We start from the raw sequence: 10,968 nt of genomic DNA on the forward strand, positions 1-10,968 counted from the left end.
ATTTTTACTTTTCATTTTAATACATAGACTTGTCTTTTATTTTAATGAACAAGCTTCAATATTTTCTATCAAAATGTTTTTAAAAGCTCTAAAACTTTAAAATTCCAGCCTGGCACCTTGAAGCTGAATCTGTCTATACATATCCCATAAGCCTCACTTCCTCCCCTTAGTATTTTTTGGACATCGTATCTCCCTTGAAAGAGAGATCTGAATCTTATTGCCCCAGCATCTAGCAGAGTGCTTTGTCCTCTAACACATAATTCCTAAAACAGTACAATTTCATCAAATTATAGAACTCTTAAATATACAATAAATGTGTTCTGAGTTTATAAATAAAATTTTGCATGCGGAATGTATTTAAAATGTGAAAGGAAAACATGATATAATAGAATTCTAAAGCAAACGCTTTTTTGAAGTGAAAAATTATTAAGTAATAGATTTCAAAAATTTATAAGATTTTTGTCACTGTTTTCTTAGTACCTACTAAGAATTTTGATTATGAAATCCATTAAAAGAAGGAAATTTTAATTTTAGATCATTCGTTTGGTAAAGTCATGGCAGGAGAACAGTTGCTTGCAATGAATCTTATTGTAGAGCGCTCTAGTCAAAATTAAATTCAACCAAAACCGTCATGTTGGCTGCTGGAGTAAGATCTGAGTTCTAGCACTTGCTTTGTCACACACTAGCTGAGTCTCAGTTTTATCACCCATCATTACAGTACCATCTTCATGTGGTTCCTTATTTAATACACAGAGCATTCATTACGTGCCAGGCAGTATCCTAAGCACTTCACATACATTAACTCGTTTATTTCTCATAACTCTGAGATTGGCGTTATTATTCCATTTTACAGATGAGAAAACCGAGGCATAGAGGCTAAATAACTTGCTTCATGTGATTCAGCTAATTGTCACGGTGAACTGTTGAAGTGAAAATGAGATTTTGCCTTACATATGTTAAGAATACCTCCAAATACCTGTATTATTCCCCTGCCACATAAGTACACTCAGTATGTAGCTAAGTGCCTAATACAGAGTAGCATGAGATCATAAGATGTTACTCTGTATTAGGCACTTAGCTACATACTGAGTACAGGAAGTGAAATACAGTAGCCCAGTGGCAATGTACTATGAGGGTGTAACAGAGGCAATTAATCTAGACTGGAGGGTCAGGGAAGGTCTCCTTGAGAAAGTGATATTTAGGCTGAGAACTAAAGGAAATTAATAGTGATTAGCCAGACCTAGCCACAATGACTAGATATAACAAGAGAATGTTTCAGGGACCTGGGTGAAAGCTGACAAGAGCTAGGCAAGATAAAGAAAGAATTGCAACTTCTGTGGCCAAAACAGAAGCTGGGCAGACTAAAAAGGGTCGGATCATACAAAGCCAGGGACTTTATGCAAGGAAGTAGTACTGTGTGTTAGTTGCTCAGTCATGTCCAACTCTTTGTGACTCCTTGGACTGTAGCCCTCCAGGCTTCTCTGTCCATGGAATTCTCCAGGCAAGAAGACTAGAGTAGGTAGCCATTCCCTTCTCCAGGGGATCTTCCCGACTCCAAGGATTGAATCCAGGTCCCCTGCACTGCAAGCAGATTCTTTACCATCTGAGCCACCAGGGAAGACCCATCATGGCAAACAGCAAGCACTCAAGAAACAGTAGCTATCTTTACTATATTATTATTATAAGCATCATCTCAGAGTCATTTAGAGATCTTAGACAGACTTCAGTTCAGTTCAGTTGCTTAGTGGTGTCTGACTCTTTGCGACCCCATGGACTGCAGCACGCCAGGCCTCCCTGTCCATCACTAACTGCCTGAGCTTAATCAAACTCATGTCCATTGAGTCAGTGATGCCATCCAACCACCTCATCCTCTCATCATCCCTTTCTCCTCCCACCGTCATTCTTTCCCAGCATCAGGGTCTTTTCAAATGAGTCAGTTCTTCACATCAGTTGGCCAAAATATTGGAGTCTCAGCTTCAGATCAGTCCTTCCAATGAATATTTAGGACTGATTTCCTTTAGGATGGACTGGGTGGATCTCCTTGCAGTCCAAGGGACTCTCAAGTCTTCTCCAACACCACAGTTCAAGGCATCAATTCTTCAGCACTCAGCTTTCTTTATAGCCCAACTCTCACATCCATACATGACTACCGGAAAAACCATAGCTTTGACTAGACAGACCTTTGTTGGCAATGTCTCTGCTTTTTAATATGCTGTCTTCAGACTTAATCAAACCTACACTTTAATCTTCTGGTTCAAGAAAGGCCTAAGTTAGCTTAGGGTTCTTGACCGAGTAAGGCAAGTCTCTGATTTAAAACAAGTCTGTTGGTTGTATAAGCAATCTATTCCTTCTTATCCTACAGAAAGCAGATTTACTGAAAGTTAAACAAGTAAAGCCTGGATAACTCAATCAGTAGAGCACCAGACTTTTGACTTCCCTGGTGGCTCATATGGTTAAAAAGAAAAAAAAAAAAAATCTGCCTGCAATGCAGGGGATCGGGGTTTGACCCCTGGGGGAGTAGGAAGGTCTCTTGAAGAAGAGAATGGCTACCCAATCCAGTATTCTTGCCTGGAAAATTCCATAGACAGATGAACTTCACCAGTCACAAAGAGTCAGACATGACTTACTAACACTTTCACCTCTCAAACAAGTAAATGTCATTTTATATTACTCAGGAGACTATCCATATTTCACTTGGAGGAATTCCCCATATTAAATGTAGGGCAAAATAAGCAGGCAGTCCTCTAAAGCATAAAAAACTGTTTTCCTTTACTGCCTAGAGGTTTCTGATATGGGATTTGATCTTTACTCACAAATGAAGAACTCATGCTAGTTCAGGACTGGGGGTTTTCATGAGGCTTTCTTTTTTTTTTTTTTTTTTTAAAGGAATGTATCACGTAAGAAAGGGCCAAAAGAAAAGTGTGGAATTACAGTATTGAAAAAGACACCTAAAACACAAGAATGAGAGACTTCATATAGCAAATGAATAAGGACATGAAATGATGAAAAACAAACATTGCAAATAAATACATAAAAGAAATAAAACAGCAAAATGAATTAGAGAATAAGATGTTCTAGATAGCCAAGTTTGCTAGAGGTTTGTCCCTGAAATACCGATTATTTTATATAACTTTTTTCCATGTAAAATAAATCTAAGAAAATACATAAGCTTCACACTCTTCTTAAACAAAATCGACTGATAATTATTTAAAATTTTCAGGATAATCCATTTGAGCAATCAATGTAGCAATACCCTCAAGATGTACTGCCAAAGAGTTATGAGGGAATCTTGTATCAAAATCAAGTGGTTCCAGTATGGCTGTTTTGAATTTTAATGTTCTGTAGCTTTCCTTCCTCAAACTTCCTGATCAAACTAACACTTCTAGTTAACTTGTAGCAGTACTATCTAATTTTAGCTCTTGATTTAAAGAAGCAAGCAGGGTGAAACTGTGCATAAAGAGCAGGATCTACTTGAAGGAAGTCAATAAAATTTAGAATGCAGAAGACTTTTTTGGTTTATTTCCTGGCAGTTAACTTTCAGATAAATAAAATGCATCTTTAAGTCTTACGATTGAAAAAAAGACAACTGATTAAACACACATTTTCAAGACATACTTGAGACTATTCCACTTTTTTCCTCATCTTCATAGAAAGAATTTTAAGCTCATTTTAATTAATAACCTCTAAGAAATATAATCAAGATGGAGAAGGAAATGGCAACCGACCCCAGTATTCTTGTCTGGAAAATCCCATGGACAGAGGAACTCGGTGGGGTACAGTCTATTGGATCACAAAGAGTCGGACACGACTAAGCAACTAAAAAACAACAAGAAGAAATATAATCAAGATATTGAAGAAGTAAGTTTCTAATCTCTTAATAAAATAAAAATCACTTTTGAAAAGACAGAGGTCACCAAGGCTTATCTGAGATCATATTTATGCCAAAAATGTCTGACCATTCCAACAAAGTCAGAATTTATACTTTGCATCTCTGAACAAAGATCATATTCCAGGAATAAGCAACTGCTGTTACCAATTAAGTGAAAATAATGTTTTCTGTGGCACTTAAAAAGAGTTATGGAAGAAAAAAGAAAGAGCTCAGTAAAAAGCATATCACAAAGAGGACATTTGTTTGGGACATGAGTTTCCTTGGAAAGTTGGAGACCTGTATGAAATCATGTTTAGCTTAATACAGACAGAAATAAATAAAACAACTATATATGTGTGCATATGCATGAGTTAGTATACAAACATACCCAGATGTTTACTGAGAGGACCTCGGAACAATGACACCAGAAATAAGCGCATCTAGATCTTGGTTTCTATCAATAAATATCACAGTCTCGTAGAAGGAACCAGGGCTGAGTCTACGGCTGGGATGGGGAAAATACTAGATCGGTCTGGAGCATCTTGCTCTCCCAGAAAAGTGCTCAGAATGAGCTAAAATAAATAACACAGAACCAGATTATAAAACAGATATTCATATTTATATAGATAACTGGTTAAATACAAAAATAAATGGGGGAGAACAGACAAATTTTTGTTACAAAATTCCAAACAATCTATGTAGATAATGTTCCACCCTCAGTAAGCAGAACTTATGCCCATCCATTTTGAGGATTGGCTAGACTCAGAGACTCACTTCCAAAGAATAGGTACAGAAAGGAAAAAATAGTAACTTTACTTCTCAACCTGGCAAACACTACCTTAACCAAGTGTTCAAGGTTGACATCATCAGTGATATCATATAGTCCCTTGATAAGAAATGATGGTGTTCTGTGACATTCTTTCCAAAAACACATAACCCTTGTCTGATAATGAGAAAAACACGGGACAAACGCGGAAGAAGAATATTCCACAAAATAACTGACTAGTACTCAAAACTGTCAAGACCGTGGAGACAAAGTAAGACTGAGAAACTGTCAAAGACCAAAGGAGACTAAGAGAGATGACAACTAAATGCAATAGGTTACCCAGGATTGGATCCTCAAACAGCAAGGCGATATGAATAGAAAACTACAGATATCCCAACAAAACCTGGAGTTCAGTTAAAAGTAATGCATCAATGTTGGTTTCTTCATTTTGACATATGTACCATGTAAGATATTAACAATAGAGGAGATTGGATAAGAGGTATACAGAGTGCTATATCTTAGCAACTTTTCTGTAAATCTAAACTTATTACAAAATAAAAAAGTTTATTTTTTAAAGGTTTTGTCAAAAAAAAAAAAAAAAAAGCCCGAAAAACAAAAAACCCTATCATTTACCTTCAAAAAAGTCATGTCTTGAAAAACAAAATTTTTAAAAAGTGAGATACCTCAGACCTACTAGAATGGCTAAAATTTTTTAAAAAACTGATGAAACTAAATGCTGACATGGATGTCAAGCAAAAAGAACTCCCGTTCATTGCTAGTGGAAACGCAAGATGGTATAGCCACTTTTGAAAAGTTTGGCAGTTTCTTACAAAGCTAAACATTGTCTTACCAAGCTAAACACTGTCTTACCCTATGGCCCAGCAATCACATTCGTAGGTATTTACACAGGAGAACTAAAAGTTTATATGCCACACACAAATATTTATAGCAGCTTTGTTCATAATTGTCAAAAACTAGAAGTGACCTCCTAAATATCCTTCTATAGGTGAATGGATAAACTGTGGTACACACACAATGAAATCTTATTCAGTAATAAAAAGAAATGAACTACCAAGCCAAGAAAAAACATGGGAGAACCTTAAATAGATACTCCTAAGTGAAAGAAGCCAGTCTGAAAAGGTTACGTAGTGTATGATTCCAATTATATTACATTCTGGAAGAGTCAAAACTATGGAGACAATGAAGAGATCAACGCTGCCAGAGGGTGGGGGAGGGAGAAAGGATGAATAGGTGAATTATAAGAGATTTTTAGGGCAATGAAACTATTCTCTACGATAGTATAATGGTGGATAAATAACATTATAAATGTCAAAACTTACAGAAGTTTACAACATAAAGAGTAAACTTTAATGCATGCTAATTTTAGAAAGTCATTTGGGAGACTGAGGAATCCCATAAAATGTGTGAAACCATCTCACTGAAGTGGGTGGGGAAAAAGAACTGACTTAAGCAACTTTGGAAATGAATGGACTTTAACACTGAAGGCAAAAGAAACTGGACGTAAGCACTGTATTAGTGTTGTTTAATCACTGAGTCATGTCCGACTCTTTTGCGACCCCATGGGCTGTAGCCTGTCAGGCTCCTCTGTCCATGGGATTTCCCAGACAAGAATACAGGGGTGGGCGGCCATCTCCTTCCCCAGGGGATCTTCCCAACCTACCCACCTCTCCTGCTTGGCAGGCAGATTCTTTACCCCTGAGCCACCTGGGAAGCCCTGTACTTTTAGTTAATAGTTATTTTTTATGGGAGTATGGATTAAAAATTCAGATACTGCTACACATATCTACTGGAGCTGAATAGAACTCCTGTTTAATTTGGTATAGAAACAGATAGCAACATATAGGAATATCTATAGATGTCTATACACACCAGTTAGTATATATACCTATTAGTTCTGTTAGTTGAGAGTGCCTAAAAGAAATGACACCCAAGTAGCAATGAGAACACTTACTGCCCAGATCTTGGTTTTTATTACCATTCTCCAATAAAAGGTCCCAGGATATCCGGGAGAAATGACTAATTCTAGCACTGTGACAAGAAATATACAAGATGAGCTTACTGCATCTTGTAGTGTTCAGGTTCAGGTTCAGTCGCTCAGTCGTATCTGACCCTTTGCGACCCCATGAATCGCAGCACACCAGGCCTCCCTGTCCATCACCAACTCTCGGAGTTCACTGAGACTCACGTCCATCGAGTCAGTGATGCCATCCAGCCATCTCATCCTCTGGCGTCCCCTTCTCCTCCTGCCCCCAATCCCTCCCAGCATCAGAGTCTTTTCCAATGAGTCAACTCTTCGCATGAGGTGGCCAAAGTACTGGAGTTTCAGCTTTAGCATCATTCCTTCCAAAGAAATCCCAGGGCTGATCTCCTTCAGAATGGACTGGTTGGATCTCCTTGCAGTCCAAGGGACTCTCAAGAGTCTTCTCCAACACCACGGCTCAAAAGCATCAATTCTACGGCGCTCAGCTCTCTTCACAGTCCAACTCTTGCATCTATAAATGACGACTGGAAAAACCATAGCCTTGACTAGACGGACCTTTGTTGGCAGAGTAATGTCTCTGCTTTTCAACATGCTATCTAGGTTGTAGTGTTGGGAACTGCTAAAAAAAATAATTAAAACACATACACACACACACACACACACAGATGTGGGAATGTTAAAGGGAACAAGAGCCAACTGAGAGAATACTCAATGGATAAAGCTGGAACAATTCGAGCAACAAAGTAAAGCAGTACTGGAATATAACTCAAAGTATAAAATACCCTTCAGTTTATACTGATATAAATCCTTGACTAAACTAATAAATGGGGAAAGAGGGACAAATTTTCCACGCAGAAGAAATTCAAATAAATTATCTAGCTATGCCGCCCCAAGGACAGGGAGCACAATCCCTCACTTCCTAAGTGGGCTGTACTTCCTTCCGAAGACCACAGTACAGAAAGAGGAAAAGAGTTAACTCTGTAGTGGAGAAACCAGACAAACACTACTTCAGCCAGATGATAAAAGTCAATACCAACTGTCATAAATCATGTTGATAGTACCCTTTATATGATGGGATTAAAATGGCATTCTCTCTGTGATCTTCCCACCCCAAACACATAACCCCAGTCTAATTATAAGAAAAACATCAGATAAATTGCAACACATGAACATTCTACTAAACAATACCCCTAAAAACTTCTACATATTTTAAAGTTTTTAAAAACTAGGGGGAAACAGCGAGGTGGGGAAGCCAGATCTATCTTCTCTCTCAGTCAACACAAACATAAAACTATCATTTTTCCATGATTCTTAGTTGAAGACTTTCCAAATTAGTCTGCTAAGATATTGCTATATCCAAAGACACAGAAACACTGGTTAGTTGTACAGTTTATTACATGGAGAAAACTACTCCAGTTTTGGCCAACAAACATTTTCTGGCCACCTTATTTGTCCTAAGCACCGCTTGAAGCATTGAAATAACCTCACAGATTAAAAAAAAAAAAAAAAAAAAAGCTCCTGTGCCCTGCTTTCATTTCTGTGAGGAAATCAGACAATATACAAGCAAACAATAAATGACCTATCATATAGCAATAAATGGTATACAGTTTAAAAAACAAAGTGAGGTAAATATGACCAAGAGGGCTACATTAATTGGAGCTTGGAAAATGCGTCTTTAAGGAGATGACATTTGAGTTGAGACCTGAGTGATGCCTATACACAAAGACAAGCTTGAGGCAGGGTAGAGCAGGTGGGAAGTTCCAGGCAGAGAGAACACACACAAAGGCCAAAAAGAGTAACTTTTAAGCATTCGAGATAAATCAAGTGGGCAAGGCAACCGCCCTGATAGAAACAAGGTAAGCAACATATCCTGAACTCTACAGGTACAAATATGCATTTAACATTAATTGAAATAAGGTTAAAAAAAATTCAAACCTCCAACACTGATCACCAGGAATTCATCAATCATTAGATCCACGTCTAAACTCTACGCCCCCATTTAGTGCTATCTCCCACTGTCACAACTGTCCATCTTTCATATGGTAAATATGCCATTTTGAACTGTTCTTCCACCTTCCCTCTAAAACCCACCATGCCTGTGGTTCACATTTTCTTATGTCTCTGATAGAAGTATTTAAGAAAAAAAGGCAAGAGGGAGAGTCTACCCAGAAAATGATCCCAAATTCTCCCTAACAGATCTCATTACGTCACACAGTACAACCAGAAGTTATGTGCAACGGCACTGAACAGACTAACTTGGGTTCAAATTGAGGTGCCATCAGTTGTATGATTGTGAGCAAGCTGCATAAGCTTTCAAGACTCAGTTTCCTCATCTGTAAAAGGTTGTGAGAATTAAAAAAGATAAAACGTGGCACCCAGTAGAATATTCAATAAATGTTAACTACTGCTGGGAGAAGTAGCTGAGCATTTACTTTGTTCAAGGACTAGAGATGGCCAGAGGGATTATAGAAATGACAATTTGCTACAGCAAACTGTTTGAGAGATAAAATTGTCAAACTCCCTTAGGTCAGGGGCTTTGTCTTTTTCTGGTTCACCAGTGTATTCCCAGAATCTAGAACAATGTTTAACACACGGTAGGCATCAATATTTGTTGAATGAATGAATGAGACTCCATTAAGACAAAGGAGCATAAAGGAACTTGACTTTGCTCCAACATAAAGAAAAGTTTTCCTTCCCCATCAAGATTTTAAACAATAACCTAAGGCACTGTTAAATACATTTATTATTTTTCATTGCTTTCCCAAAACCTAAGACAGTGTTCATAATATTAGGGTACTCAAATTTATTGCCGTTAAAACTCTGCTGTTAAAATTAAGCTGTTGATCAAAAATTTTAAAGTAATAAATTATACAGTTTATTGTTAAGGAATATTTTTGCTTGCTGTTGCCTGAGTGAACAAACTTTAAAAACTTGTGTAAATTTTTTTCTCATGGGTTTACCCATTATGTTTATGTTGGCAAATATATATTGATTTCACCTTTCTTTATGTCATTTTATAAAAACATTACAGTTTATCCAGTCATTTAAGAAAAATCCAAATCTTTTACAATTTCTTAAGTTTCAAAGATTGTTACCTTCATTATCAGCTCTTTAGGTCAAAGAAGGACTTTTCAGGGTGATAAAAATGGAGAAAGGAGGAGTTCACCTCTCTCAAAATGAGTTTTCAGTTACTATAATTATGCATAAAATAAGACAGGGAGCATTTCTGGGCCAACACTTGAAGCCTTGAGTCCCATAAGAATTAAACTGGAGCCATGCATAAATTTGGGGCAAGTTCTGCAAAAACCTCTTCTTCCTCTATTTTCGCTGAATGAAAAACTCATTGCTCAGATTCATCAACACGAGTGTATTTTCTAACACATAATAGCCGCTCTGGCCACACGATTTTCACCATTTTCTATTCCAGAAACAAAAACGGACGCGTTTAAATCCGGCCTGACAATTACCACAATGGCAGGGTCGCTATCTCGACAGCCACAGTGGTTAAGAGCTTAACAAGTAAGAATCTAGTTTACCGAGATCTCACGTTAAAGTAGCAAGGCCTGATTAACCTACACTGCTGGCTATTGTACGGGTCCCCCAAAGCTTCAAAGCTGGAAATATACCTGAACTCTACTGACACCTTCTGAGAGAGAAAGCCAGGCGGAAGGGCGGAGCGATGCGATCCGAATCGTTTTAAATCGCAGCAAGCCGGCGGGGCCGCAGGTGCGCGGGCCGGGCACAGGTGCGCGGGCAGGCCCGGGGACCACTGTCCTTGTCACGCTCTGAGGCGACCAGGGCCCTTCACAATCACCACAGCCCACGGAGGTTCTCTCTCATTCATTCATTTGACAATTACGCGAGGGGCGCCGTAGCAGGGCCGGCTCGTAGGCTCCCCTGCCCCAGCACCCGAACACCCTGAGCCGCCAGACGCGGCCCTGCGCCGCACGCATCCCTCGGGCGCGGCAGCCCGTACCCCGCCGCGCCGCGCCCCGGTCACCCGGATCCCGGCTCCGGCCTCAGCCGCACCCGAGCGCCCACGCCCCCCCGCCCTCCCTGCCGCCCGTCCCCCGGCCTCCGCCCCGCTCCGCCGCCTCAGACCCGCCGGGTTTGTGGGGCGAGGAAGGCGCGCGTCCGCGGAAGACCCCCGCACCCCGCGCCCTGGGTGAGGGGCGCTCCGCGCGCGCGACTCGTGAACCTGAGGGGCCTAGGCGGGTGGGTCGGGCCCACAGTCCACTCACCTCCGCCGGGCCAGAACCGAGAGGTTGCTCTAAGCCGTTTGAAACCGCTTGGGCCGCCGCACACCCCGCAGTGTCCTCGTTGTTTATTGGT

The 10,968-nt window shown here is 39.7% G+C and overlaps 1 protein-coding gene and 2 non-coding genes across 6 annotated transcripts in view; 1 reads left to right on the plus strand and 2 right to left on the minus strand.

Moving 5' to 3' along the window:
* CKAP5 (cytoskeleton associated protein 5) overlaps nt 1–10,935 on the minus strand; it is a 104,941-nt gene extending 94,006 nt beyond the window's left edge. For 2 of the 4 annotated variants that reach the window (XM_005216463.5, XM_059874786.1), the window contains exon 1: nt 10,878–10,935. The gene's annotated coding sequence lies outside the window, so the exon portion shown is untranslated. Of the gene's footprint in view, nt 1–10,262 lie in introns of all 4 variants that reach the window. The other 2 variants (XM_059874787.1, NM_001191363.2) reach the window with 2 other exon arrangements.
* On the minus strand, nt 1,011–1,085 carry MIR2319A (microRNA mir-2319a). Its single transcript, NR_031102.1, has one exon. It is a non-coding gene; the product is annotated as a microRNA mir-2319a (primary transcript).
* On the plus strand, nt 1,013–1,083 carry MIR2319B (microRNA mir-2319b). The gene has a single exon (NR_031106.1). It is a non-coding gene; the product is annotated as a microRNA mir-2319b (primary transcript).
* Nucleotides 10,936–10,968: the final 33 nt, after the last annotated feature.

The sequence above is a fragment of the Bos taurus genome, chromosome 15, assembly GCF_002263795.3.
Source record: "Bos taurus isolate L1 Dominette 01449 registration number 42190680 breed Hereford chromosome 15, ARS-UCD2.0, whole genome shotgun sequence".
Lineage (NCBI taxonomy): Eukaryota > Metazoa > Chordata > Mammalia > Artiodactyla > Bovidae > Bos > Bos taurus.